A 23,437-nucleotide genomic window follows, 5' to 3' on the forward strand; every position below is an offset into this window, starting at 1 on the left:
CTTTAGCTTCTAGAGCATTTTTACAACATTATACATAGGTGCTGAATACATAAAAAGCGACTGTTCAGCGACAGACAAGTCGCATCGGCTGAAAGTAGGCCAGAATGTCAGTCCATGTTGGAGCAGGTTTAGATACAGTCTAAAGTATAGATCTCAAAGTCTGTGCACAGAATTTAGCAAGGGCCTCGCACCTTCTGATGCATCAGGTAGGTGCACAATAGCATAGCCTAACCCTCTGTACTTTGGTCTATATTGATGCGGGACATAGACAGCCAGCTGATGACCAATCCATTAGTGCAATGGATGGCTGGAAGCATTTGTCTTTGCCTTTGCAATACCACAGAAGCAATGCATGGTCAATGTACAGCAATGACACACCTGTGTGAACAGCCAGGAGACCCCCCCCCCCCCCCCCATGTTATGTTACATAGTTACATAGTTAGTACGGTCGAAAAAAGACACATGTCCATCAAGTTCAACCAGGGAATTAAGGGGTAGGGGTGTGGCGCGAAATTGGGGAAGGGATGAGATTTTATATTTCTTCATAAGCATTAATCTTATTTTGTCAATTAGGAACATTCAGCACCCACCCGCTATCAAGGCAGCTGCCTATCATGTCATGCCCTACCTGCACAGGTGTGCTGGCTACTCAAATGATCCAATTAAGGAGGCCATTTAGTCAGCAGCAGCAGAAGTCCTGTGCCTGGACGCTCCAACAGCGGCCAGACACAAGCAGAAGCAGAAGCAGCAGAAGCAGCAGCAGCACCACCTTTTGTTTTTTGGCTGCAGCAGCAGCAAGGCCCACAGGGCTGGCTAGCTGGCTAGCCAGCAAGCAGGTAGCAATGAAAGTAGGAATCTTTCTTTTTAACCCTGTAAGGGGGTGGTGCACTGTACCCGAAGATACTGCCATATCGGGTCAATGCATAGGGCGACGGAAGCAAGCTTCGAAATCGGCCCCCGTTCTCAAAAATCCATTTAATATATGGTCCCCAGATAGGGGACGTATCAGATATTAAACTGATAAGAACAGATACTACACTTGATCTTAGCCAAAAGGCCGAGAAGCGATAACCGTGAAAGGGGCGGGCCCAACAAGGTGCCCTTCATGGGCACTATCACTGCTTGCTGTCAGGGAGGCTGCCAGACAATTTTCCATGCACACTCTGGGCTGGGGGGGCAGTCAACCACCAGTACACACAGCAGAACCTAAACCCATACCATTATTGCTAAGCAGCAATACATGGGCCCATTGCACTCCCACGGGGCCTTTTTAAATGCAATCCATAACCCGGATTTGCCAGGAACCCTTCTTACTCCTCCTACTTGCATGTGACACTGGGCTTAGGATCTGCATAGGAAACACACACACAAGCACACACCTACCTTTGTTGCCTGCAGATGCCTCCTTGGCTGTCCCCAAACGGTATCAAACCAACACCCACGGGAAGCTGTAAGCATAGAGGACATGCCTGCACCCCATTGGACTTACCTGTGTGGGTTAAACCCGGGTTATTTGACAACCTATGGCGGTGATGGTTCTGCTCAGGCAGAGCAGTGCTGATGCTCCTCATAAAGCTGTCGCTGCTGTGAAGGTTCTAGGTGACATCACAAATCCCTATGGTTACATACACAACAAAGCTGGGTTGTTGTTGTTTACACTCTGCAAGGCCTGTGGAAGTGAGTGACATCATAGCACTGTAGTTCTGAGGGTTCTAGATGGATGCAACAATCTCCTGTTGCTTCTATGAAGGCCATAATAGACGACATCACCAAACAGCTCCATAGTCACATACACAGCAAAGGAGAGATGTTGTTTACACCTAGTGATGTCAGTGGTATTGAGTGACATCACAGCACAGTGCTAAGGCTCCTGGGCCTGGACACAGCAGCGGCTGCAATATCTCAACGGAGAATACGTTTATATATATGTGTGTGTGTGCGCGTATATATATATATATATATATATATATATATATATTTCTCCGCCGAAATCACTTTTAAACCCATTTCCACCTTTTTTTCCCTTCTCTTCCTCTTACTTTTTTTTCACGTTTTTTTACATTTTTCTCCTTTTCGCCTCTTTTCTGGGCGTATTATTCTTCTTTTTCTTCTTTTTTTTCGTCTAATGCATACCCCATCAGTGCAGCAATGCTTATTCAATACCGCCAGCAGATGGAGACACTGGGGGATAATTTTCTAAGGATTTATACTGATTTTTCCTGTCTGAATTTGTCGCACAGAAAGTTGCAGGCCAAATATGTGTGACATTTCTGCGACTTTAGCTTCTAGAGCATTTTTACAACATTATACATAGGTGCTGAATACATAAAAAGCGACTGTTCAGCGACAGACAAGTCGCATCGGCTGAAAGTAGGCCAGAATGTCAGTCCATGTTGGAGCAGGTTTAGATACAGTCTAAAGTATAGATCTCAAAGTCTGTGCACAGAATTTAGCAAGGGCCTCGCACCTTCTGATGCATCAGGTAGGTGCACAATAGCATAGCCTAACCCTCTGTACTTTGGTCTATATTGATGCGGGACATAGACAGCCAGCTGATGACCAATCCATTAGTGCAATGGATGGCTGGAAGCATTTGTCTTTGCCTTTGCAATACCACAGAAGCAATGCATGGTCAATGTACAGCAATGACACACCTGTGTGAACAGCCAGGAGACCCCCCCCCCCCCCATGTTATGTTACATAGTGACATAGTTAGTACGGTCGAAAAAAGACATATGTCCATCAAGTTCAACCAGGGAATTAAGGGGTAGGGGTGTGGCGCGATATTGGGGAAGGGATGAGATTTTATATTTCTTCATAAGCATTAATCTTATTTTGTCAATTAGGAACATTCAGCACCCACCCGCTATCAAGGCAGCTGCCTATCATGTCATGCCCTACCTGCACAGGTGTGCTGGCTACTCAAATGATCCAATTAAGGAGGCCATTTAGTCAGCAGCAGCAGAAGTCCTGTGCCTGGACGCTCCAACAGCGGCCAGACACAAGCAGAAGCAGAAGCAGCAGAAGCAGCAGCAGCACCACCTTTTGTTTTTTGGCTGCAGCAGCAGCAAGGCCCACAGGGCTGGCTAGCTGGCTAGCCAGCAAGCAGGTAGCAATGAAAGTAGGAATCTTTCTTTTTAACCCTGTAAGGGGGTGGTGCACTGTACCCGAAGATACTGCCATATCGGGTCAATGCATAGGGCGACGGAAGCAAGCTTCGAAATCGGCCCCCGTTCTCAAAAATCCATTTAATATATGGTCCCCAGATAGGGGACGTATCAGATATTAAACTGATAAGAACAGATACTACACTTGATCTTAGCCAAAAGGCCGAGAAGCGATAACCGTGAAAGGGGCGGGCCCAACAAGGTGCCCTTCATGGGCACTATCACTGCTTGCTGTCAGGGAGGCTGCCAGACAATTTTCCATGCACACTCTGGGCTGGGGGGCAGTCAACCACCAGTACACACAGCAGAACCTAAACCCATACCATTATTGCTAAGCAGCAAGACAGGGGCCCATTGCACTCCCACGGGGCCTTTTTAAATGCAATCCATAACCCGGATTTGCCAGGAACCCTTCTTACTCCTCCTACTTGCATGTGACACTGGGCTTAGGATCTGCATAGGAAACACACACACAAGCACACACCTACCTTTGTTGCCTGCAGATGCCTCCTTGGCTGTCCCCAAACGGTATCAAACCAACACCCACGGGAAGCTGTAAGCATAGAGGACATGCCTGCACCCCATTGGACTTACCTGTGTGGGTTAAACCCGGGTTATTTGACAACCTATGGCGGTGATGGTTCTGCTCAGGCAGAGCAGTGCTGATGCTCCTCATAAAGCTGTCGCTGCTGTGAAGGTTCTAGGTGACATCACAAATCCCTATGGTTACATACACAACAAAGCTGGGTTGTTGTTGTTTACACTCTGCAAGGCCTGTGGAAGTGAGTGACATCATAGCACTGTAGTTCTGAGGGTTCTAGATGGATGCAACAATCTCCTGTTGCTTCTATGAAGGCCATAATAGACGACATCACCAAACAGCTCCATAGTCACATACACAGCAAAGGAGAGATGTTGTTTACACCTAGTGATGTCAGTGGTATTGAGTGACATCACAGCACAGTGCTAAGGCTCCTGGGCCTGGACACAGCAGCGGCTGCAATATCTCAACGGAGAATACGTTTATATATATGTGTGTGTGTGCGCGTATATATATATATATATATATATATATATATATATATTTCTCCGCCGAAATCACTTTTAAACCCATTTCCACCTTTTTTTCCCTTCTCTTCCTCTTACTTTTTTTTCACGTTTTTTTACGTTTTTCTCCTTTTCGCCTCTTTTCTGGGCGTATTATTCTTCTTTTTCTTCTTTTTTTTCGTCTAATGCATACCCCATCAGTGCAGCAATGCTTATTCAATACCGCCAGCAGATGGAGACACTGGGGGATAATTTTCTAAGGATTTATACTGATTTTTCCTGTCTGAATTTGTCGCACAGAAAGTTGCAGGCCAAATATGTGTGACATTTCTGCGACTTTAGCTTCTAGAGCATTTTTACAACATTATACATAGGTGCTGAATACATAAAAAGCGACTGTTCAGCGACAGACAAGTCGCATCGGCTGAAAGTAGGCCAGAATGTCAGTCCATGTTGGAGCAGGTTTAGATACAGTCTAAAGTATAGATCTCAAAGTCTGTGCACAGAATTTAGCAAGGGCCTCGCACCTTCTGATGCATCAGGTAGGTGCACAATAGCATAGCCTAACCCTCTGTACTTTGGTCTATATTGATGCGGGACATAGACAGCCAGCTGATGACCAATCCATTAGTGCAATGGATGGCTGGAAGCATTTGTCTTTGCCTTTGCAATACCACAGAAGCAATGCATGGTCAATGTACAGCAATGACACACCTGTGTGAACAGCCAGGAGACCCCCCCCCCCCCCCATGTTATGTTACATAGTTACATAGTTAGTACGGTCGAAAAAAGACATATGTCCATCAAGTTCAACCAGGGAATTAAGGGGTAGGGGTGTGGCGCGATATTGGGGAAGGGATGAGATTTTATATTTCTTCATAAGCATTAATCTTATTTTGTCAATTAGGAACATTCAGCACCCACCCGCTATCAAGGCAGCTGCCTATCATGTCATGCCCTACCTGCACAGGTGTGCTGGCTACTCAAATGATCCAATTAAGGAGGCCATTTAGTCAGCAGCAGCAGAAGTCCTGTGCCTGGACGCTCCAACAGCGGCCAGACACAAGCAGAAGCAGAAGCAGCAGAAGCAGCAGCAGCACCACCTTTTGTTTTTTTGCTGCAGCAGCAGCAAGGCCCACAGGGCTGGCTAGCTGGCTAGCCAGCAAGCAGGTAGCAATGAAAGTAGGAATCTTTCTTTTTAACCCTGTAAGGGGGTGGTGCACTGTACCCGAAGATACTGCCATATCGGGTCAATGCATAGGGCGACGGAAGCAAGCTTCGAAATCGGCCCCCGTTCTCAAAAATCCATTTAATATATGGTCCCCAGATAGGGGACGTATCAGATATTAAACTGATAAGAACAGATACTACACTTGATCTTAGCCAAAAGGCCGAGAAGCGATAACCGTGAAAGGGGCGGGCCCAACAAGGTGCCCTTCATGGGCACTATCACTGCTTGCTGTCAGGGAGGCTGCCAGACAATTTTCCATGCACACTCTGGGCTGGGGGGCAGTCAACCACCAGTACACACAGCAGAACCTAAACCCATACCATTATTGCTAAGCAGCAAGACAGGGGCCCATTGCACTCCCACGGGGCCTTTTTAAATGCAATCCATAACCCGGATTTGCCAGGAACCCTTCTTACTCCTCCTACTTGCATGTGACACTGGGCTTAGGATCTGCATAGGAAACACACACACAAGCACACACCTACCTTTGTTGCCTGTAGATGCCTCCTTGGCTGTCCCCAAACGGTATCAAACCAACACCCACGGGAAGCTGTAAGCATAGAGGACATGCCTGCACCCCATTGGACTTACCTGTGTGGGTTAAATCCGGGTTATTTGACAACCTATGGCGGTGATGGTTCTGCTCAGGCAGAGCAGTGCTGATGCTCCTCATAAAGCTGTCGCTGCTGTGAAGGTTCTAGGTGACATCACAAATCCCTATGGTTACATACACAACAAAGCTGGGTTGTTGTTGTTTACACTCTGCAAGGCCTGTGGAAGTGAGTGACATCATAGCACTGTAGTTCTGAGGGTTCTAGATGGATGCAACAATCTCCTGTTGCTTCTATGAAGGCCATAATAGACGACATCACCAAACAGCTCCATAGTCACATACACAGCAAAGGAGAGATGTTGTTTACACCTAGTGATGTCAGTGGTATTGAGTGACATCACAGCACAGTGCTAAGGCTCCTGGGCCTGGACACAGCAGCGGCTGCAATATCTCAACGGAGAATACGTTTATATATATGTGTGTGTGTGCGCGTATATATATATATATATATATATATATATATATATATATATTTCTCCGCCGAAATCACTTTTAAACCCATTTCCACCTTTTTTTCCCTTCTCTTCCTCTTACTTTTTTTTCACGTTTTTTTACGTTTTTCTCCTTTTCGCCTCTTTTCTGGGCGTATTATTCTTCTTTTTCTTCTTTTTTTTCGTCTAATGCATACCCCATCAGTGCAGCAATGCTTATTCAATACCGCCAGCAGATGGAGACACTGGGGGATAATTTTCTAAGGATTTATACTGATTTTTCCTGTCTGAATTTGTCGCACAGAAAGTTGCAGGCCAAATATGTGTGACATTTCTGCGACTTTAGCTTCTAGAGCATTTTTACAACATTATACATAGGTGCTGAATACATAAAAAGCGACTGTTCAGCGACAGACAAGTCGCATCGGCTGAAAGTAGGCCAGAATGTCAGTCCATGTTGGAGCAGGTTTAGATACAGTCTAAAGTATAGATCTCAAAGTCTGTGCACAGAATTTAGCAAGGGCCTCGCACCTTCTGATGCATCAGGTAGGTGCACAATAGCATAGCCTAACACTCTGTACTTTGGTCTATATTGATGCGGGACATAGACAGCCAGCTGATGACCAATCCATTAGTGCAATGGATGGCTGGAAGCATTTGTCTTTGCCTTTGCAATACCACAGAAGCAATGCATGGTCAATGTACAGCAATGACACACCTGTGTGAACAGCCAGGAGACCCCCCCCCCCCCCCCCATGTTATGTTACATAGTTACATAGTTAGTACGGTCGAAAAAAGACATATGTCCATCAAGTTCAACCAGGGAATTAAGGGGTAGGGGTGTGGCGCGATATTGGGGAAGGGATGAGATTTTATATTTCTTCATAAGCATTAATCTTATTTTGTCAATTAGGAACATTCAGCACCCACCCGCTATCAAGGCAGCTGCCTATCATGTCATGCCCTACCTGCACAGGTGTGCTGGCTACTCAAATGATCCAATTAAGGAGGCCATTTAGTCAGCAGCAGCAGAAGTCCTGTGCCTGGACGCTCCAACAGCGGCCAGACACAAGCAGAAGCAGAAGCAGCAGAAGCAGCAGCAGCACCACCTTTTGTTTTTTGGCTGCAGCAGCAGCAAGGCCCACAGGGCTGGCTAGCTGGCTAGCCAGCAAGCAGGTAGCAATGAAAGTAGGAATCTTTCTTTTTAACCCTGTAAGGGGGTGGTGCACTGTACCCGAAGATACTGCCATATCGGGTCAATGCATAGGGCGACGGAAGCAAGCTTCGAAATCGGCCCCCGTTCTCAAAAATCCATTTAATATATGGTCCCCAGATAGGGGACGTATCAGATATTAAACTGATAAGAACAGATACTACACTTGATCTTAGCCAAAAGGCCGAGAAGCGATAACCGTGAAAGGGGCGGGCCCAACAAGGTGCCCTTCATGGGCACTATCACTGCTTGCTGTCAGGGAGGCTGCCAGACAATTTTCCATGCACACTCTGGGCTGGGGGGCAGTCAACCACCAGTACACACAGCAGAACCTAAACCCATACCATTATTGCTAAGCAGCAAGACAGGGGCCCATTGCACTCCCACGGGGCCTTTTTAAATGCAATCCATAACCCGGATTTGCCAGGAACCCTTCTTACTCCTCCTACTTGCATGTGACACTGGGCTTAGGATCTGCATAGGAAACACACACACAAGCACACACCTACCTTTGTTGCCTGCAGATGCCTCCTTGGCTGTCCCCAAACGGTATCAAACCAACACCCACGGGAAGCTGTAAGCATAGAGGACATGCCTGCACCCCATTGGACTTACCTGTGTGGGTTAAACCCGGGTTATTTGACAACCTATGGCGGTGATGGTTCTGCTCAGGCAGAGCAGTGCTGATGCTCCTCATAAAGCTGTCGCTGCTGTGAAGGTTCTAGGTGACATCACAAATCCCTATGGTTACATACACAACAAAGCTGGGTTGTTGTTGTTTACACTCTGCAAGGCCTGTGGAAGTGAGTGACATCATAGCACTGTAGTTCTGAGGGTTCTAGATGGATGCAACAATCTCCTGTTGCTTCTATGAAGGCCATAATAGACGACATCACCAAACAGCTCCATAGTCACATACACAGCAAAGGAGAGATGTTGTTTACACCTAGTGATGTCAGTGGTATTGAGTGACATCACAGCACAGTGCTAAGGCTCCTGGGCCTGGACACAGCAGCGGCTGCAATATCTCAACGGAGAATACGTTTATATATATGTGTGTGTGTGCGCGTATATATATATATATATATATTTCTCCGCCGAAATCACTTTTAAACCCATTTCCACCTTTTTTTCCCTTCTCTTCCTCTTACTTTTTTTTCACGTTTTTTTACGTTTTTCTCCTTTTCGCCTCTTTTCTGGGCGTATTATTCTTCTTTTTCTTCTTTTTTTTCGTCTAATGCATACCCCATCAGTGCAGCAATGCTTATTCAATACCGCCAGCAGATGGAGACACTGGGGGATAATTTTCTAAGGATTTATACTGATTTTTCCTGTCTGAATTTGTCGCACAGAAAGTTGCAGGCCAAATATGTGTGACATTTCTGCGACTTTAGCTTCTAGAGCATTTTTACAACATTATACATAGGTGCTGAATACATAAAAAGCGACTGTTCAGCGACAGACAAGTCGCATCGGCTGAAAGTAGGCCAGAATGTCAGTCCATGTTGGAGCAGGTTTAGATACAGTCTAAAGTATAGATCTCAAAGTCTGTGCACAGAATTTAGCAAGGGCCTCGCACCTTCTGATGCATCAGGTAGGTGCACAATAGCATAGCCTAACCCTCTGTACTTTGGTCTATATTGATGCGGGACATAGACAGCCAGCTGATGACCAATCCATTAGTGCAATGGATGGCTGGAAGCATTTGTCTTTGCCTTTGCAATACCACAGAAGCAATGCATGGTCAATGTACAGCAATGACACACCTGTGTGAACAGCCAGGAGACCCCCCCCCCCCCCCCCCATGTTATGTTACATAGTTACATAGTTAGTACGGTCGAAAAAAGACATATGTCCATCAAGTTCAACCAGGGAATTAAGGGGTAGGGGTGTGGCGCGATATTGGGGAAGGGATGAGATTTTATATTTCTTCATAAGCATTAATCTTATTTTGTCAATTAGGAACATTCAGCACCCACCCGCTATCAAGGCAGCTGCCTATCATGTCATGCCCTACCTGCACAGGTGTGCTGGCTACTCAAATGATCCAATTAAGGAGGCCATTTAGTCAGCAGCAGCAGAAGTCCTGTGCCTGGACGCTCCAACAGCGGCCAGACACAAGCAGAAGCAGAAGCAGCAGAAGCAGCAGCAGCACCACCTTTTGTTTTTTGGCTGCAGCAGCAGCAAGGCCCACAGGGCTGGCTAGCTGGCTAGCCAGCAAGCAGGTAGCAATGAAAGTAGGAATCTTTCTTTTTAACCCTGTAAGGGGGTGGTGCACTGTACCCGAAGATACTGCCATATCGGGTCAATGCATAGGGCGACGGAAGCAAGCTTCGAAATCGGCCCCCGTTCTCAAAAATCCATTTAATATATGGTCCCCAGATAGGGGACGTATCAGATATTAAACTGATAAGAACAGATACTACACTTGATCTTAGCCAAAAGGCCGAGAAGCGATAACCGTGAAAGGGGCGGGCCCAACAAGGTGCCCTTCATGGGCACTATCACTGCTTGCTGTCAGGGAGGCTGCCAGACAATTTTCCATGCACACTCTGGGCTGGGGGGCAGTCAACCACCAGTACACACAGCAGAACCTAAACCCATACCATTATTGCTAAGCAGCAAGACAGGGGCCCATTGCACTCCCACGGGGCCTTTTTAAATGCAATCCATAACCCGGATTTGCCAGGAACCCTTCTTACTCCTCCTACTTGCATGTGACACTGGGCTTAGGATCTGCATAGGAAACACACACACAAGCACACACCTACCTTTGTTGCCTGCAGATGCCTCCTTGGCTGTCCCCAAACGGTATCAAACCAACACCCACGGGAAGCTGTAAGCATAGAGGACATGCCTGCACCCCATTGGACTTACCTGTGTGGGTTAAACCCGGGTTATTTGACAACCTATGGCGGTGATGGTTCTGCTCAGGCAGAGCAGTGCTGATGCTCCTCATAAAGCTGTCGCTGCTGTGAAGGTTCTAGGTGACATCACAAATCCCTATGGTTACATACACAACAAAGCTGGGTTGTTGTTGTTTACACTCTGCAAGGCCTGTGGAAGTGAGTGACATCATAGCACTGTAGTTCTGAGGGTTCTAGATGGATGCAACAATCTCCTGTTGCTTCTATGAAGGCCATAATAGACGACATCACCAAACAGCTCCATAGTCACATACACAGCAAAGGAGAGATGTTGTTTACACCTAGTGATGTCAGTGGTATTGAGTGACATCACAGCACAGTGCTAAGGCTCCTGGGCCTGGACACAGCAGCGGCTGCAATATCTCAACGGAGAATACGTTTATATATATGTGTGTGTGTGCGCGTATATATATATATATATATATATATATATATATATATATATTTCTCCGCCGAAATCACTTTTAAACCCATTTCCACCTTTTTTTCCCTTCTCTTCCTCTTACTTTTTTTTCACGTTTTTTTACGTTTTTCTCCTTTTCGCCTCTTTTCTGGGCGTATTATTCTTCTTTTTCTTCTTTTTTTTCGTCTAATGCATACCCCATCAGTGCAGCAATGCTTATTCAATACCGCCAGCAGATGGAGACACTGGGGGATAATTTTCTAAGGATTTATACTGATTTTTCCTGTCTGAATTTGTCGCACAGAAAGTTGCAGGCCAAATATGTGTGACATTTCTGCGACTTTAGCTTCTAGAGCATTTTTACAACATTATACATAGGTGCTGAATACATAAAAAGCGACTGTTCAGCGACAGACAAGTCGCATCGGCTGAAAGTAGGCCAGAATGTCAGTCCATGTTGGAGCAGGTTTAGATACAGTCTAAAGTATAGATCTCAAAGTCTGTGCACAGAATTTAGCAAGGGCCTCGCACCTTCTGATGCATCAGGTAGGTGCACAATAGCATAGCCTAACCCTCTGTACTTTGGTCTATATTGATGCGGGACATAGACAGCCAGCTGATGACCAATCCATTAGTGCAATGGATGGCTGGAAGCATTTGTCTTTGCCTTTGCAATACCACAGAAGCAATGCATGGTCAATGTACAGCAATGACACACCTGTGTGAACAGCCAGGAGACCCCCCCCCCCCATGTTATGTTACATAGTTACATAGTTAGTACGGTCGAAAAAAGACATATGTCCATCAAGTTCAACCAGGGAATTAAGGGGTAGGGGTGTGGCGCGATATTGGGGAAGGGATGAGATTTTATATTTCTTCATAAGCATTAATCTTATTTTGTCAATTAGGAACATTCAGCACCCACCCGCTATCAAGGCAGCTGCCTATCATGTCATGCCCTACCTGCACAGGTGTGCTGGCTACTCAAATGATCCAATTAAGGAGGCCATTTAGTCAGCAGCAGCAGAAGTCCTGTGCCTGGACGCTCCAACAGCGGCCAGACACAAGCAGAAGCAGAAGCAGCAGAAGCAGCAGCAGCACCACCTTTTGTTTTTTGGCTGCAGCAGCAGCAAGGCCCACAGGGCTGGCTAGCTGGCTAGCCAGCAAGCAGGTAGCAATGAAAGTAGGAATCTTTCTTTTTAACCCTGTAAGGGGGTGGTGCACTGTACCCGAAGATACTGCCATATCGGGTCAATGCATAGGGCGACGGAAGCAAGCTTCGAAATCGGCCCCCGTTCTCAAAAATCCATTTAATATATGGTCCCCAGATAGGGGACGTATCAGATATTAAACTGATAAGAACAGATACTACACTTGATATTAGCCAAAAGGCCGAGAAGCGATAACCGTGAAAGGGGCGGGCCCAACAAGGTGCCCTTCATGGGCACTATCACTGCTTGCTGTCAGGGAGGCTGCCAGACAATTTTCCATGCACACTCTGGGCTGGGGGGCAGTCAACCACCAGTACACACAGCAGAACCTAAACCCATACCATTATTGCTAAGCAGCAAGACAGGGGCCCATTGCACTCCCACGGGGCCTTTTTAAATGCAATCCATAACCCGGATTTGCCAGGAACCCTTCTTACTCCTCCTACTTGCATGTGACACTGGGCTTAGGATCTGCATAGGAAACACACACACAAGCACACACCTACCTTTGTTGCCTGCAGATGCCTCCTTGGCTGTCCCCAAAGTGTCCGTGGGGGTATGCTAATTAGGGGTGTTTTCTTAGGTAGTTAGGGGTGGCTGTAGTCAGCCAATTAGCTAGTACACCCCCTAGTTAGGGAATACTAGGGCACACTAGGCTTAGGTTCCAGAGCGGGACCGCCCTTTTTAGGGCGGCCACCCCGCCTAGGCATAGGGCTTAGTTTAGGGATGCCTAGGCATTATATAGGCTCACTAGGCCCCCGCTAACCCCTCTCCACCATCCATCTAGGGCTTCCCCTACAATACCCCTCGGACACTTTTTGGTACCCCAATCTTTGGGATATCGTCCCTCATTACCTCCCCTCATCCACCAGAGCTGCTTTTGGTCAATATTTTTATCCGATATCCTTCTCTGTTTAATTCTGGGTCTCTGATCTCTAGCTTGTTTACTCTCAATTAATGATTATTATGAATATTCAAATTTCTTAATTTTACTCTATCTGTACTACCTAGATGTGCCAATCCATGTACTGTTCCCCTGTTATACATTACTCAATGTCTAATATCGGACTCAGTATAAATGTCTGGCTAGGCTCTCGCCTACCCTAATTCACATATCCAAAGTGTATTTTTGGGCTGCCATTTAAAGCTAATTTTCCTACCTGTCCTATTTTGGGACAGTGTAACTGACTTACCTTCGGGTCGGCTAGGGTTAACTATGCCCGTGCTACCGCCCCGCGAGATCAGCGGGACGGATGACGCGCTCTCCATTGTTTTGGCGCTGGCATGGAGACGGCGTCGTTAGCCGGGCCACGCCCACCTTAGACCGGAAGCGGATAAGTCGTCAGACGCCGCTCTTCTCTGACATGTGTGTGAGTAGCCGGCACGGAAGCTAGGCTCCCCGCCACTGCGGGTTATACACACATCGTCAGGTTTTATCCCAGATAGACGCCATAACCGTGAGTAACTATCTCTTCTGCTTTACAGGTACCTTACTATTTTTTGGTAATGATATGCTTACTGAGGACCATTGTTCTTATGTGCTTCCTTGCAGGTTGCGTCCGGGTCCTGTCATTTATATGCTGTAAATGAGTATTGTGCATCACATCCAGCACGCTCTTTGTTGGGGTCGCTATTGTATCGAGCTACCCCGATATTAATTCTCATATACAATAACTGTATTGTTCTACGCCAGTTAGCCCCTGATGAGGTCACATGTAACCATGTGCTGAAACGCGTTGGGCATAGCTAGCAACTATATCTATATTATCTATCAGCAGCATACAATTTACATTGGGCTACTGCATTTGTGGGACAATCCCTTTACATGCAATTTTAACAGCCTTGTTAGTGTCTATCCTTAGGTCACAGGGCTGACACCTGCCTTGTCACCTATTCGTACATCACTTTGTTTAAATCAGTGTGTTTTAGACGACTTATTAAAAGCTATGTTTTATTAGCACCTATACAGTTTTCTCTCCCCCCCTCTTATCTACCTGTCCCCAAACGGTATCAAACCAACACCCACGGGAAGCTGTAAGCATAGAGGACATGCCTGCACCCCATTGGACTTACCTGTGTGGGTTAAACCCGGGTTATTTGACAACCTATGGCGGTGATGGTTCTGCTCAGGCAGAGCAGTGCTGATGCTCCTCATAAAGCTGTCGCTGCTGTGAAGGTTCTAGGTGACATCACAAATCCCTATGGTTACATACACAACAAAGCTGGGTTGTTGTTGTTTACACTCTGCAAGGCCTGTGGAAGTGAGTGACATCATAGCACTGTAGTTCTGAGGGTTCTAGATGGATGCAACAATCTCCTGTTGCTTCTATGAAGGCCATAATAGACGACATCACCAAACAGCTCCATAGTCACATACACAGCAAAGGAGAGATGTTGTTTACACCTAGTGATGTCAGTGGTATTGAGTGACATCACAGCACAGTGCTAAGGCTCCTGGGCCTGGACACAGCAGCGGCTGCAATATCTCAACGGAGAATACGTTTATATATATGTGTGTGTGTGCGCGCATATATATATATATATATATATATATATATATATATATATATATTTCTCCGCCGAAATCACTTTTAAACCCATTTCCACCTTTTTTTCCCTTCTCTTCCTCTTACTTTTTTTTCACGTTTTTTTACGTTTTTCTCCTTTTCGCCTCTTTTCTGGGCGTATTATTTTTCTTTTTCTTGTTTTTTTTCGTCTAATGCATACCCCATCAGTGCAGCAATGCTTATTCAATACCGCCAGCAGATGGAGACACTGGGGGATAATTTTCTAAGGATTTATACTGATTTTTCCTGTCTGAATTTGTCGCACAGAAAGTTGCAGGCCAAATATGTGTGACATTTCTGCGACTTTAGCTTCTAGAGCATTTTTACAACATTATACATAGGTGCTGAATACATAAAAAGCGACTGTTCAGCGACAGACAAGTCGCATCGGCTGAAAGTAGGCCAGAATGTCAGTCCATGTTGGAGCAGGTTTAGATACAGTCTAAAGTATAGATCTCAAAGTCTGTGCACAGAATTTAGCAAGGGCCTCGCACCTTCTGATGCATCAGGTAGGTGCACAATAGCATAGCCTAACCCTCTGTACTTTGGTCTATATTGATGCGGGACATAGACAGCCAGCTGATGACCAATCCATTAGTGCAATGGATGGCTGGAAGCATTTGTCTTTGCCTTTGCAATACCACAGAAGCAATGCATGGTCAATGTACAGCAATGACACACCTGTGTGAACAGCCAGGAGACCCCCCCCCCCCCCATGTTATGTTACATAGTTACATAGTTAGTACGGTCGAAAAAAGACATATGTCCATCAAGTTCAACCAGGGAATTAAGGGGTAGGGGTGTGGCGCGATATTGGGGAAGGGATGAGATTTTATATTTCTTCATAAGCATTAATCTTATTTTGTCAATTAGGAACATTCAGCACCCACCCGCTATCAAGGCAGCTGCCTATCATGTCATGCCCTACCTGCACAGGTGTGCTGGCTACTCAAATGATCCAATTAAGGAGGCCATTTAGTCAGCAGCAGCAGAAGTCCTGTGCCTGGACGCTCCAACAGCGGCCAGACACAAGCAGAAGCAGAAGCAGCAGAAGCAGCAGCAGCACCACCTTTTGTTTTTTGGCTGCAGCAGCAGCAAGGCCCACAGGGCTGGCTAGCTGGCTAGCCAGCAAGCAGGTAGCAATGAAAGTAGGAATCTTTCTTTTTAACCCTGTAAGGGGGTGGTGCACTGTACCCGAAGATACTGCCATATCGGGTCAATGCATAGGGCGACGGAAGCAAGCTTCGAAATCGGCCCCCGTTCTCAAAAATCCATTTAATATATGGTCCCCAGATAGGGGACGTATCAGATATTAAACTGATAAGAACAGATTTTTTGATTGAAAGAGCTTTATTTTCCGTTCAGTCATTACAAGTCGTACAATAAATTACAGTCACACAAAGCATGATAGTACAATACACAGCAAAGGTTCCCTAAGCTATACATCGCACACCATGCTACTCTAACATTCAGCTCAATCCTGCAATATAAAGGCACAAGAGATCAAACAAAAACCAAATAATACAATCTGTGATCGGGGTAGGGGTGTGGGCGACTATGTGGGGGTAGGGAGGGGGCGGATCACAGGGCCAAACTGTTGGGCTGTATCTTCAGGGAGACATGGGAGAAGGAGAGGGGTCTTCACTCCTCTTCTTCCTCATCAACGGCCGAGCTGTCCAAGATGGAATAGTCTCTAAGCAGGTTCTTGATGAACCTGCGGCAGTCCCGGACGGACATGTTTTCCCTGTTGATCACGAGGCGGTTCCTGGCAAGCCACACTGCGTCCTTAAAACAGTTCATAAGGCGCCAGGCCTCCTGGATGGCCTCCACGTCGTGGGTCCCAGGGAACAGGCCGTAAAGCACCGAATGGTACGATAGGCAGCTCCTGGGCACTGAGTCTCTGAGTTCCTGTTCTAGGGCGTCCAACAGACCCTGTGCAAAGGGGCACTGCCAAAACACGTGGAAAGATGTTTCCTCCACGTAGGGGCAACGGGGGCAGTACCGGGTCTTGCACAGGTTGCGGGCATGCATGAATGACCTGAGAGAGAGACCTCCCATGACGGCCATCCACGACAAGTCCTTGTGTCCATTGGTAAGCCGCTTTGAGGCCACATTGTTCCAAACTGTCTCTGCAGTGGCTGCGGGGAGTCCCGGAACCAGCTCGGTCGAGTCCTTAGCTCGGATGAGCTTGTGGATTGTCTTTGGCTTCCATAGGTCTGGTTTCAGTCCTTCCAGCTGGTGCTCCCTCACAAACCGGACAACATCCCCATAGAACCAGGGAGTGTTCCAGTTGTAAGGGATGGAGCTGTCCCACTTGTCCCAGCCCAGCTGTCTCCAGAGGGGCATGAGAAGCAAGCGAGACATGGACCTGCCCGCTGAGCCAGTCTTTTCTACAAGAGTCCGCTGCACCGTGACACATGCAAAGGAGGCCCTCAGCAGAGCGGGGATGTCGGGTATTCCCTTCCCACCCTTGCGGGGTTCCTTGTACATCACGGTCCTCTTGACTCTGTCCATTTTGCCCCAGACGAAGCCAAACACTGTCCGGGTGATGGCCTTGCAAACGGTGGTATGGGGAGGCCAGGCCTGTGCGGTATATTGGAGCACAGGCAAAACTTCACTCCGCAGGACAAGTGCCTTGCCTTCCATCGTGAGCTTTCTGGAGCTCCACAGTCCGATCTTCGAGTTTATCCTTCCTAGTCGGTCTTGCCAAGACTTAAGGGCCGCTCCTTCCTTCCCGAACCAGACTCCAAGAATTTGAATGAAGTCCGGCTTGACAGCAAAGGGGAAGGGGGCGGAAGAAGCCAGGTGCCATTCCCCGAAGAGCATGGCCTCCGACTTCCCGCAGTTGACTTTTGCCCCCGAAGCTCTGCCGAAGTCCTCGCAGGTCTGGACGAGTGCAGTCACCGAACGCTGGTCAGCGCAGAAGACGGTCACGTCGTCCATGTAGAGCGAGCACTTGACCTCGTGGCGATCTGGTCCTGGTGCGGTGATCCCTCTGATCTCTCCATTCTGCCGGATAGTCTCAGCGAAGAGCTCTATAACACAAACAAAAAGGAGAGGTGAAAGAGGGCAGCCTTGTCTAACCCCTGAAAGAATAGGAAAGGGGTCAGTCTTCCAGCCGTTCACCAACACCGTGCTGTAAATGTCAAAATACATAACGTTAACAAAGGAGCAAAACATCTTCCCCAGACCCAGCCTGCGCAAAACCCTGTCCATGAATGCGTGGGAGACACGGTCGAACGCCTTCTCCTGATCTAAGCTGACCAGGGCGGCGCGGCCCCCGCGGTCCTGGATGTAATGGACCGTGTCTCTCACAAGGGCAAGGCTGTCGGCAATCCTGCGGCCAGGAATGCTGCAGGTCTGGTCCGGATGGACGATCTGCCCCATGACAGGTTTCAGCCTGTTGGCCAGCACCTTGGCGAGGATCTTGTAGTCCACGTTCAGGAGAGAGATGGGACGCCAGTTTTTCAGGTCACATCTCTCCCCCTTCCGCTTATACAAGATCGTGATCATCCCTTCCCTCAACGACGGAGGCATTCTGCCCCCCACCACCATCTCCTCGTACACCTCCAACAGGTCCGGACAGATCAGGTCACCCAGCGCTACGTAGAGCTCGGCCGGGAGACCGTCACTGCCCGGGGTCTTGCCGGGCTTAAAGGATTTAGCGGCAGAGAGCAGCTCCCCCACCGTCAAGGGATCGTCCATAGCCGCCGCACCTGCGGGATCAACAACGTTAGTGACACCTGACAGGAACCTCTCGGCGGCTTCGGGGTCGGATGACTTGGGGGCGTAGAGGTTGCTGTAGAAGTCGTGGACGACCCCCATCACTTCCTCCTTGCCGCTCCTCATGTGTCCGGTCTCATCTCGTAGCTCAGTCAGGGGCGTGTGGCCGGCATGGAGCTTCCTGAAAAAGAAAGAGTTACATTTCTCACCCTTCTCCAGGTTCTCCACCTTGGAACGAAAGACGATTCGCTTGGATTCCTCCTCAAAGTGCCTTTTCAAGCTCTTTTTGGTCTCCTCCAGCTCCTCCCTGACGTCCCAGCCACACTGGAGCAGGTCCTGCAGGGACCGCAGCTCGCGCTGCAGTTTCCTCAAGTCCCACTTCTTCGCACACGCCTGTTGTCTGCCTTTTGCCTGAAAGAAACAACGGAATTCGACTTTAACATATTCCCACCAATCGCTGATGCACTTGAACAGACATTTGTCATTTCGCCATACAAGGTAAGCATCCCTAAGTTCCTCCATGACCTCCCTCTGCTCCAACAGGGCACAATTCAACTTCCAGGAGCCCGGGCCAGGTGGGAATCCATGGCCCAGTGTCCCCCGGAATCGAATGGCCCTGTGGTCAGAGAAGAAGCAGGGGACCATAGAGTACGACACCTTTCTGACTGCTCTCGAAGTGAAGATGAAGTCTATCCGAGAACGGAGCGAGCCATCGGGGCGGCTCCACGTATAGTTTACGGAGCCGTTCCCGATGGACCCGACAACGTCCTGCAAGGATGCCTCCGTCACCATCTCAATCAGCAGTTTAGACGTCACGTCCAGGTTGGCGGATGTGCCAGAACTGCGCCCGTCCACCTCAATGGGGCAGTTGAAGTCACCACCCAACACTACTGCCCTAGTGGTGGCGAGTTCAGCCCGCAGGGCCTGGAGAACCTCCAGTCGGACATCCCTCTCAGGGGAGGCATACACGTTGATGAGCCGCACGGGCTCACCCGCCCAGGAACCGTCTGCGACAAGAAGTCTGCCACAGACGAGCTCCCGGACGGAATCAAGTGCAAAGTTACCTCCCCTGATCAGGATGGCCACCCCCGCAGACCTATTGTCGCCCCCACCAGACCAGTAGGAAGGGCCGTGAGGCCACTGCCTGGCCAGATGGTTGTAAGACCTAGAAGCAGACAAAGCACATTCCTGCAACATGTAAACATCACACCTCTGGGAATCTAAGAACGTAAGAACAGTCTGAAATCTAAACCAAGCTCTAATACTCCTCACATTAATGCAGAAGATGTTGAGATCAGCCATGGGAATAAAAAGAGAGGTTAGTTCTGATACTAGTTACCAGTCTGGTCGGACGGGTCCTCTTCTCTGGCGCCTGTCGGCTCCTGTGGCTTCTCGTAGCGCCCTTCCAAGAACTCGTCGTAGACCGTGTTGGACGGAGTGTCCAGGATTTTCTTAACCTCTGGGTCCTGCAGCAGCTCCTCCATAGATTGAGCTTGGACTGGCTCTGCTTGGACCTGCTCCACTTGGGCCTGCTCCATCACCTCCTCTCCTTCTGAAGCCTCAAGGCACTCGCAGACCTGCTCCATCTCCTCCTCCTCATCTGAAGCTTGAGGGGTCTCGCAGGTCTCGATTATCTTTCTTTTGTGGGACTCTTCTGATACGTTGTCCCTTCCTTTCCTCTTCCTCTGTATGGTACCTGGGGGAGGAAGCACAGGAAAGTCCTCCGAAGGGCGGGCACCAGCAGCTGGAGGGGGGTTAGGTGCTGCTGGGCCAGGAGAGAAAGGAGGCTGGGTGGGGCGGGGGGCAGGAGAGAGTGCCCGGGCAGGGGAGGACGGGGCAGGGGTGGGCCGGGGTGGGGTACGGGGGGCAGGGGTGGGCCGGGGTGGGGTACGGGGGGCAGGGGTGGGGCGGGATGGGGCAGGAGGGGCGGGGGTGGGACGGGATGGGGCAGGAGGGGCAGGGGTGGGACGGGATGGGGCAGGGGTGGGACGGGATGGGGCAGGGGTGGGGCGGGATGGGGCAGGAGATGGGGCGGGAGGGGCAGGGGATGGGGCGGGAGGGGCAGGGAAGGGGCGGGACGGGGCAGGGGTGGTGGCTTTCGCCTTCTTACCCTCCTTGGTCGGCTTGGCCATCCGTGGTGTTGGCTCCGGAGCTGGGGCTGGCTTCGGTGCTCTCGCTGCCACAGATGCCCATGTTCTCTCCCTCTGGGGGCAGTCCTTGTAGCTGTGGGCTGCCAGTCCGCAGAGGTTGCAGGTCTTGCTCTTGGGGCAGTCCTTGGTCGTGTGACCTGTCACACGGCAATACCTGCAGGCATCCTCCGTACAGTCCTTGCCCTCGTGGCCCATCTTGCCACATCTCCTGCAGGTCTGCGGCATGTCCGGGTAGAAGATAAGTCCTGTGGAGTTGCCCAAGGAAAATGTCGTTGGCAGGTGCTGTAGTCCGTCTGGAGAAGCAGGGTTCTTGTTGAGTCTGACGACCACAGACCACTTGCAGGTCCAGTATCCGAGTGAGTTCAGGATGCGGGTGGGCTCCCTCACCACGGTGCAGAAGCGCTTCAGGAAGGTCGAGATGTCCGTGCCTGGGGTGTGTGGGTTCCGCATTGAGACCGTCACCCGCCTCTCCTCTCTTTGAATAAGGCAGTTGCCCACAAAGCGAGAGAAAGGGGATTCGGGACTCGCCGCTTTCACCACCTCCCAGTATCTTCTACAGGTCCCAATGGTGGCAAAGGTGATGTAGAAGATTCCCGAAAAGAAGGTTGCTATTCCCAGGGTGTCAGCCGTGGGGAAGCCTTGATCCGCCAGCATCTTCTTGCAGAACACGTCGTGGGACATGTCCGGCACCCTTCCGTCCACGGGCTTGAGCTTCAAGGCAACAGTCTGCCTCATCCAGGGCTCCAGGGTTGGAGCTTCCAGGTTAGGAATTCTGCCGCCCTTCTGCCTTGCCGTGGTGGAGGTTGAAGCTTGCTGTGGTTGGGGCTGGACCTCCAGGCCTTGCCCTGCAGCCTCCTGGGTGGACTTGCTGGTTGAGGCCATGGCTTCTTCCAGCAGGCTCTTTTCCGCTTCCTTGCTTGCTTGTGGAGAGAGGCTTCGCAAAGTCTTCTTTCCCGGGTGGGAGGAGCTATGCAGATCCGGTCCCGGTGGGAGGAGCTATGCAAATCCTTCTCCAGAGGCAGCGAGTTTCTTCGAAAAGATTCTGCGCCGCCTTCCTCTTCGCCGCTGTTCCGGAATTCACCGCCGATTCCCTTCTTCCAGGTTCTTCGTCGGCTTCTACCGGAGCTGCAGTCTTCAAGATCTTCTCCTTCTTCAGATGTTCCGAGGCAGGCAGGAGACGATCTTCAGGTGGTATGCTCTAGAGAAATGCGGTTCTAATAAGAACGAAAAGTACTGCAATTGTACTACGCAAAATCTCTACCACAATGCTTGGAGTTCTTCAGACCGTAGCGATCATGGTATCTCCCCTGCCAGATAAGTACACTGATAAGAACAGATACTACACTTGATCTTAGCCAAAAGGCCGAGAAGCGATAACCGTGAAAGGGGCGGGCCCAACAAGGTCCCCTTCATGGGCACTATCACTGCTTGCTGTCAGGGAGGCTGCCAGACAATTTTCCATGCACACTCTGGGCTGGGGGGCAGTCAACCACCAGTACACACAGCAGAACCTAAACCCATACCATTATTGCTAAGCAGCAAGACAGGGGCCCATTGCACTCCCACGGGGCCTTTTTAAATGCAATCCATAACCCGGATTTGCCAGGAACCCTTCTTACTCCTCCTACTTGCATGTGACACTGGGCTTAGGATCTGCATAGGAAACACACACACAAGCACACACCTACCTTTGTTGCCTGCAGATGCCTCCTTGGCTGTCCCCAAACGGTATCAAACCAACACCCACGGGAAGCTGTAAGCATAGAGGACATGCCTGCACCCCATTGGACTTACCTGTGTGGGTTAAACCCGGGTTATTTGACAACCTATGGCGGTGATGGTTCTGCTCAGGCAGAGCAGTGCTGATGCTCCTCATAAAGCTGTCGCTGCTGTGAAGGTTCTAGGTGACATCACAAATCCCTATGGTTACATACACAACAAAGCTGGGTTGTTGTTGTTTACACTCTGCAAGGCCTGTGGAAGTGAGTGACATCATAGCACTGTAGTTCTGAGGGTTCTAGATGGATGCAACAATCTCCTGTTGCTTCTATGAAGGCCATAATAGACGACATCACCAAACAGCTCCATAGTCACATACACAGCAAAGGAGAGATGTTGTTTACACCTAGTGATGTCAGTGGTATTGAGTGACATCACAGCACAGTGCTAAGGCTCCTGGGCCTGGACACAGCAGCGGCTGCAATATCTCAACGGAGAATACGTTTATATATATGTGTGTGTGTGCGCGTATATATATATATATATATATATATATATATATATATTTCTCCGCCGAAATCACTTTTAAACCCATTTCCACCTTTTTTTCCCTTCTCTTCCTCTTACTTTTTTTTCACGTTTTTTTACGTTTTTCTCCTTTTCGCCTCTTTTCTGGGCGTATTATTCTTCTTTTTCTTCTTTTTTTTCGTCTAATGCATACCCCATCAGTGCAGCAATGCTTATTCAATACCGCCAGCAGATGGAGACACTGGGGGATAATTTTCTAAGGATTTATACTGATTTTTCCTGTCTGAATTTGTCGCACAGAAAGTTGCAGGCCAAATATGTGTGACATTTCTGCGACTTTAGCTTCTAGAGCATTTTTACAACATTATACATAGGTGCTGAATACATAAAAAGCGACTGTTCAGCGACAGACAAGTCGCATCGGCTGAAAGTAGGCCAGAATGTCAGTCCATGTTGGAGCAGGTTTAGATACAGTCTAAAGTATAGATCTCAAAGTCTGTGCACAGA

The 23,437-nt window shown here is 48.9% G+C and overlaps 7 non-coding genes and 1 pseudogene across 7 annotated transcripts; all 8 read right to left on the minus strand.

The window, feature by feature from the left end:
- Positions 1-878: 878 nt before the first annotated feature.
- LOC130321965 (U2 spliceosomal RNA) lies at positions 879-1,069 on the minus strand. The gene has a single exon (XR_008867579.1). It is a non-coding gene; the product is annotated as a U2 spliceosomal RNA (small nuclear RNA).
- A 2,082-nt stretch (positions 1,070-3,151) lies between these two features.
- LOC130321977 (U2 spliceosomal RNA) lies at positions 3,152-3,342 on the minus strand. The gene has a single exon (XR_008867590.1). It is a non-coding gene; the product is annotated as a U2 spliceosomal RNA (small nuclear RNA).
- Positions 3,343-5,426: 2,084 nt separating this feature from the next.
- LOC130321839 (U2 spliceosomal RNA) lies at positions 5,427-5,617 on the minus strand. The gene has a single exon (XR_008867493.1). It is a non-coding gene; the product is annotated as a U2 spliceosomal RNA (small nuclear RNA).
- Positions 5,618-7,707: 2,090 nt separating this feature from the next.
- LOC130321851 (U2 spliceosomal RNA) lies at positions 7,708-7,898 on the minus strand. The gene has a single exon (XR_008867504.1). It is a non-coding gene; the product is annotated as a U2 spliceosomal RNA (small nuclear RNA).
- Positions 7,899-9,969: 2,071 nt separating this feature from the next.
- On the minus strand, positions 9,970-10,160 carry LOC130321864 (U2 spliceosomal RNA). Its single transcript, XR_008867515.1, has one exon. It is a non-coding gene; the product is annotated as a U2 spliceosomal RNA (small nuclear RNA).
- Positions 10,161-12,245: 2,085 nt separating this feature from the next.
- LOC130321871 (U2 spliceosomal RNA) lies at positions 12,246-12,436 on the minus strand. Its single transcript, XR_008867522.1, has one exon. It is a non-coding gene; the product is annotated as a U2 spliceosomal RNA (small nuclear RNA).
- Positions 12,437-15,988: 3,552 nt separating this feature from the next.
- On the minus strand, positions 15,989-16,162 carry LOC130321886 (U2 spliceosomal RNA; annotated as a pseudogene).
- Positions 16,163-21,869: 5,707 nt separating this feature from the next.
- On the minus strand, positions 21,870-22,058 carry LOC130321917 (U2 spliceosomal RNA). Its single transcript, XR_008867551.1, has one exon. It is a non-coding gene; the product is annotated as a U2 spliceosomal RNA (small nuclear RNA).
- Between the last annotated feature and the right edge of the window lie 1,379 nt (positions 22,059-23,437).

This window comes from Hyla sarda, unplaced genomic scaffold (genome assembly GCF_029499605.1).
Source record: "Hyla sarda isolate aHylSar1 unplaced genomic scaffold, aHylSar1.hap1 scaffold_229, whole genome shotgun sequence".
Taxonomy (NCBI): domain Eukaryota; kingdom Metazoa; phylum Chordata; class Amphibia; order Anura; family Hylidae; genus Hyla; species Hyla sarda.